The sequence below is a fragment of the Gallinula chloropus genome (genome assembly GCF_964237585.1).
Source record: "Gallinula chloropus genome assembly, chromosome: 24".
Taxonomy (NCBI): Eukaryota; Metazoa; Chordata; class Aves; order Gruiformes; family Rallidae; genus Gallinula; species Gallinula chloropus.
The window spans coordinates 7,793,303-7,799,868 of NC_140109.1; positions in this window are offsets into that span (position 1 = coordinate 7,793,303).

The following is a 6,566-nucleotide window of genomic DNA, read 5'->3' on the forward strand; positions in this document are numbered from 1 at the left end:
GCAGCCTATTCCACTGCTCTGTCACCCTCACTGTGAAAAAGTTCTTCCGCATGTTGGTGCGGAACTTCCTATGCTCCAGCTTACAGCCATTGCCCCTAGTCCTGTCCCCACACACCACTGAAAAGGGGCTGGCCAAATCCCCCTGCGTCCCAAGTCTAAGATATTTATAAACACTAATTAGGTCTCCCCTAAGCCTTCTTTTCTCCAGGCTGAACAGACCCAGCTTACTCAGCCTTTCCTCATATGGGAGATGTTCCAGGCCCTTAATCATCTTCATGGCCCTTCTCTGGACTCTCTCCAGGAGATCCCTGTCTTTTTTATACCATGGAGCCCAGAACTGGACACAGTACTCCAGGTGTGGCCTGACCAACGCAGAGTAGAGGGGGAGGATCACTTCCTTCGACCTGCTGGACATACTCTTCCTGATGCATCCCAGGACCCCATTGGCTCTCTTCGCCACCAGTGCGCACTGCTGGCTCATAGCCAACCTGTCATCAACCAGGACCCCCAGGTCCTTCTCCACAGAGCTCCTTTCCAGCAGGTCATCCCCCAGCCTGTACTGATACAGTCGGTTGTTCCTCCCCAGGTGCAAGACTTTACACTTGCTCTTGTTGAACCTCATCTGGTTTCTCCCAGCCCAGCTCTCCAGCCTGTCAAGGTCTCGCTGGATGGCAGCGCAGTGTTCCTGCGTGTCAGCCAATCCTCCCAGCTTTGTATCATCGGCGTACTTGCTGAGGGTGGATGCTATACCCTCATCAAGATCGTCAATGAAGATATTAAACAGGACTGGACCCAACACCGAGCCCTGGGGAACACCGCTAGTCACAGGCCTCCATTCAGATTCTACTCCACTGATCACAACCCTCTGAGCCCGGTCCGACAGCCAGTTCTCGACCCACCTCACTGTCCACTCATCTAACCCTTGTTCCCTCAGCTTCTCTATCAGGATGTCGTGGGAGACAGTGTCGAAAGCTTTGCTAAAGTCAAGGTAGACGACATCCACTGCTCTCCCTCCGTCCACCCAGTTGGTGATGACATCATAGAAGGCTATGAGATTGGTCGAGCACGATTTCCCCTTGGTGAATCCATGCTGACTACTCCTCATAACCTTCTTCTCTTCCAGTTGTTTGGAGATGGCATCCAAAACAAACTGTTCCATCACCTTTCCAGGGACAGAAGTGAGGCTGACTGGCCTGTAGTTGCTGGGATCCTCCTTCTTGCCTTTTTTAAAGACTGGAGTCACATTGGCTATTCTCCAATCACCTCCGCCAGTTCTCTCAGCACACGTGGGTGTATCCCATCTGGACCCATGGATTTGTGTGCATCCAATCCTTTGAGTCGCTCCTGGACTACCCCTACCTCAACTAGAGGTGAGCCGTTCATTCCCCAACCACTGCTACTTTCGTCTGGTATCTGTGGGTCCCGAGAAGCCTTCGGAGTAAAGACCGAGGCAAAGAAGGCATTCAGTATCTCCACCTTCTCATCATCTCCCGTTACCAAGATACCCGCCTCATTTAACAAGGGACCTACATTATCCCTGGTTATCCTTTTACTATTCACATACCTGAAAAAACTCTTTTTATTATCTTTTATGTCCCTTGCCAGCTTAATTTCTAAGCAGGCTTTAGCCCTCCTAGTTGCATCCCTGCAGGCCCTGGCAACAGCCTTATATTCATCCCATGATCCCAGACCCTGTTTCCACAGTTTATAGGTCTTCTGCTTCCCTTTGAGTTTACTTAAAAGCTCCCTGCTTATCCACGCAGGTCTTCTACCTCTCCTTCCCGATTTCTTACTCAAAGGGATGCACCTATACTGTGCTTGGAAGAAGTGCTGTTTGAATGTTAGCCAGCTCTCGCAGGCTCCCATTCCTTCAAACAGAGCAGCCCAAGGGATAGCCCCTATTTGATTTCGGAGGAGATCAAAGTTAGCTCTTCCAAAATTCAGGGTAGCTGTCCTACTTTTTGGCTTGCCTCTTCCACTCAGGATCTTGAACTCGATCATTTCATGGTCACTTTGTCCTAAGCTGCCCCCGACCTTCACCTCCCTAACGAGCCCATCCTTGTTAGTGAAAACAAGGTCCAGCACCCGCCCTCTCCTCGTAGGTTCCTGCACCATCTGTATCAGGAAGTTGTCTTCCATATGCTGCAGAAATTGCCTGGACTGCATACGACTGGCCGTATTGCTTGCCCAGCAAATATCTGGGTAATTGAAATCCCCCATAATGACCAGCGCCTGCGATCTTGAAGCTACTTCCAATTGCTTGAAAAATGCACTGTCAACCCACTCCTCTTGATCAGGGGGCCTGTAGTACACGCCCACGACTACATCACACATACTGGCCTGCCTTTTAATTCTTACCCACAAGCTCTCGACAAGTGGTTCGTCCCTACCCAGCTGGAGGTCAATACACTCTAGGTGCTCTCTAACATAAAGAGCAACTCCTCCACCTCGTCTCCCTAGCCTATCTTTCCTAAAAAGCACGTAGCCATCCATGGTAGCATGCCAGTCATCCAGGCTGTCCCACCACGTCTCAGTGATTGCAATGAGATCGTGGCCCTGTGACCGCACAAAGATCTCCAATTCTTCTTGTTTGTTCCCCATGCTACGTGCGTTTGTATATAGGCATTTTAGTGGGGCAGCAGATGCAGATATCCCCAATAGCTCACAGCGAGTTTTTCGATAGGGGATGGGCAAAAGCGGCTCCACTGAGGAGTTCACGGGGTAATCCACAGAGTTATCCCTACTCTCATGTGGAGCAACATCCCCAAGTCTGCCATTGTGTTGTTGGCATTTATCTATTTCCTCCATCAACTCGTGCTGTGACTCCCAAAGCACCTGCCTTACCCCAGCGGCCTTTGTAATATCCCCTTCCCCCTTCCTAACTAGTTTAAAGCCCTATCAATGAGCCCTGCCATCTCCTGAGCTAGGATCCGCTTTCCTCTATGGGACAGGCGAGCCCCATTAGCAGTACTCATGTCCGGAGCAGAGTACACCATCCCCTGGTCAAAAAACCCAAACTTCTTGTGCAGGCACCAGCCTTTCAACCACTGATTCAATTCATGTGTTCTCCTGACCCACTCTGAACCCCACCTCCCACAAGTGGGGATAGAAGAAAATATTATTTGGGCACCCGTCCCCCCAACAAAGCGCCCTAGGTCACGAAATTCACTCTTGATAGTGCGCAGGCTACACTTTGTGATTGCATCCCTGCCTGCTTGAACTATCAACAGTGGGTAATAATCAGAGTGACTCACCAGCCCTGGGAGCCTTCTGGTAATATCCCTGACCCTGGCTCCAGGAAGGCAGCACACCTCCCTACGTGTAGGGTCTGGTCTACATATGGGGCCCTCCATCCCACTGAGGAGGGAATCCCCAACCACAACTACCCTTCTTTCTTCTTGCTTTGCTGAGGCAGTCACAAGGCGTGCAGATACTCGCCTCGCTCTGGGCTTTCGCTTCCTCTGAGGTAGAGGGACTGTATTCATCTCCTCACATACCTCCTCTTCAACTTCCAGGGCTCCAAACCTATTGCATATGGGGACCTGGGGGAGCGGGGTAGGTAGGCGGGGGGAGTGCCTATGGCAGCGAGTAGGGACTACCTTCCAGACCTCCACAGGGTTTGGGTCACTCCCATTTACCTGGCTAGGGCTGGGCAGGGGGACCGCCTTCAGTAGTGTGGAATCTACCTGGCACTCTTCCCTCTTGGATGCCAGGGAGCTACACCACCAATCAATCTCCATCTCGCATTCCCGAATGGCTTTCAGCCTTTCGAGCTCTTCCCGCTCCTTTTCCCGGGTGGCTTTCAGCCTTTCGAGCTCTTCCCGCTCCCTTTCCCGGGTGGCTTTCAGCCTTTCGAGCTCTTCCCGCTCCCTTTCCCGGGTGGATTTCAGCCTTTCGAGCTCTTCCCCTAGATTGGCAACTAAGCAGAGGAGGTCATCCACCTGCTCACACCTCACACAGGTGAGGCCCTTGCCTCTTTCCCCTGGCAGCAAGAGACTCAGACATTCCCTGCAGCCAGTGACCTGGACCGAGGCGTCCCTAGGCACGTCCCCCATTGGGGTTGCCCCAGATTTAGAGAGGGAAGGTCTCCACCTGGTAGACACCATGGTCCAAATGTATGGACACAGAAGAAACCGGGAACCCTAGGCACCTCTGTACTCTGCGCTGGTGCGCTCAATTACCCCTCTGAGCTAGGAGGGGAAGCTCACGCTGCCTGCTTGCCCTGCCTGCGCGAACTGCCGCGCAAACTGACGCGCCACGCCCTTCTGACGCGCCACGCCCTGTTTGCCCGTCCTGTTCGCCGCGCTCCGGGTCGCTGGCGCTCCCAGAGACCCCTCTTGTATGGAGTGCGATTGCCGCTGCCGCGCTAAGCTCCGCCCCCGATGAGTCACTCCGACGTGCAGTCTCAACGGGAGGCAATGGCTGCCAGCGGCTGCGTCGCGGGGTCTCTCCTTTTCTTCTTACGTTCTTTTATTTGCCCTCGAGGACTAATGCTCGGGGGTTGTCGCTTTCAGAAGGCTCCAACGCCGAGTCTCCCTCGCCTGAGCTCTCTACCTCAGCAACTCAATGTCAACAAATGTCATTCTGGGGGCAGTGCTGTGGTGCTAAAAGTCACTCAGAGGACATGTGGATATGCTGTTGGCTTTGTGTTTCCGGGATCAGCTGGTGAGGAGGGAGAGACAGCAGTACAGGCAGGGACATCAGGGAGTGAAATCAAAGTGGGGAACAGGGTTTGGTTGCCTGCAGTTTGTAGAGAAACTAGAAAAGGCATGGGGCAGTGTGGGATGGGCTGTGGTGCAGATGGCCAAGGGGGCCAGCCAGGCTGAAAGGGCCTGATAGCAACAAGGTCTTTACCCCTTGGCTGTGGCTGATGTCCCTGCCACAGAGGCCTCAGAGGACACACGTTGTCCTCATGGCCATGTAGCATCATTGCCTCCTTGCACCCGCCCCAGGGAAGGCCACCATGTGTCATACCCCTCTCCTTCCTTTGGTGTCACACTCCCCACATCCCAAGGAAGAGCCCTGAGACACGGGTGAGGGTCAGGCACCTTCTTCCTGGGAGCTGCTGGTCCCAGCTCCCATGGGAATTACTGAGGTTGGAGGCAAGTTTCCAAGATCCCCTTCCCCATGACAATGTCTCTCATCTAATGGAGAATTTGTGTCAGTGTTGTTCACCCCCTTTTGCCCATACCCAAAACTGAAGACCAGGAATGAATCTTTGGTAGCCCAAGGGAGAGGCTTCTGCTCTTGATGTACACCTGGGAGCATGTGAGATAAATCAAGCATTTTAGTTTTCCTCTCCTTACTTCTCTCCTTTCCTCCTGCAACACTTTTCCATGCCCAGAGGCAGCAGCTGTCCAACAGCAGCTCAATGTCCAAATGTCCAACAGAGAGTCAATGTGAACTGGAAGAGGTTTTCCTCAAAGAAGAGTTCCTTAACATCTCTCTGCCTTTTCCTCCTTGGACAGGTCTCCACACTTGATGGCAGCAGATGCCCAACAGCAGCTCCATCAGCCAGTTCCTCCTCATGGCCTTTACAGACACACAGGAGCTGCAGCTCCTGCACTTCTGCCTCTCCAAGGGCGAATGAACTTGACTGCCCTTCTGGGCAAGAGTTTAACGATCATTACTGCAGCCTAGAACTCCAACATGAATCCTTCCCACATGGCTTCAGATCATCACCAACTGCTCCAGGGTGGGTCACTTTAATGGGCTGACGTCCTTCAGTAACAGACATCCCCAGTATGGGTCCTCCACAGCCCTGCCAGCAAACCTGCTCCAGCACAGGCTTCCTGTGAGGTCACAGCCTCCTTCAGGTGCCTCCACCTGCTTGAACAGGTGATTTTTCTCATCCTATTGCTTATTATCTCACATAAGAAACCAACCCCCACCTCTCTACACCCACCTGTAGGCCAAAAGCAATAAGGTCTCCCCTCAGCCTCCTTTTCTTGAGATTAAAATGCCTCAGTTCCTTCAAGCTGCTCCTCACAAGACTTGTGTTCCAAACCCTTCACCAGATTCATTGCCCTTCTCTGGACACACTCCAGCATCTCAACGTCCTTCATGTAGTGAGGGGCCCAAAACTGGACACAGTACTTGAGGTGTGGCCTCACAAGAGCTGAGAATAATGGGAAATCCCTTCCCTACTCAAGCTAGTTACACTATTCCTGATCCAGGCCAGGATGATATTGGCCTTTTTAGCCACCTGGGCACATTCCTGGTTCATGTTCAGCTGGCTTTGCACTAACACCCACACCTTTCCACTAACACTCCCAGGTCCTTTTCTCCTCTAGGGAGCTCTCCAACTACTCTGCCCCAGGCCTGTAGCATCGCCTGGGGTTATTGTGACCAAAGTGCAGGACCCAGCACTTGGCCTTGTTGAAACTGGTCACTGTTGAGACAGACAAACGACATATACAAGAGGTCTCCTGGTGAACAAGCAAAAGGGACCCAATTTATTTTTGTATCCTCATTTTTATATGCTTCTACTACACGTGTCCTTTTGCTAATGGTCTCTCAGGTAGATGCTATCATGCAATTGGTGGACATTTGTAACTTCACTAACA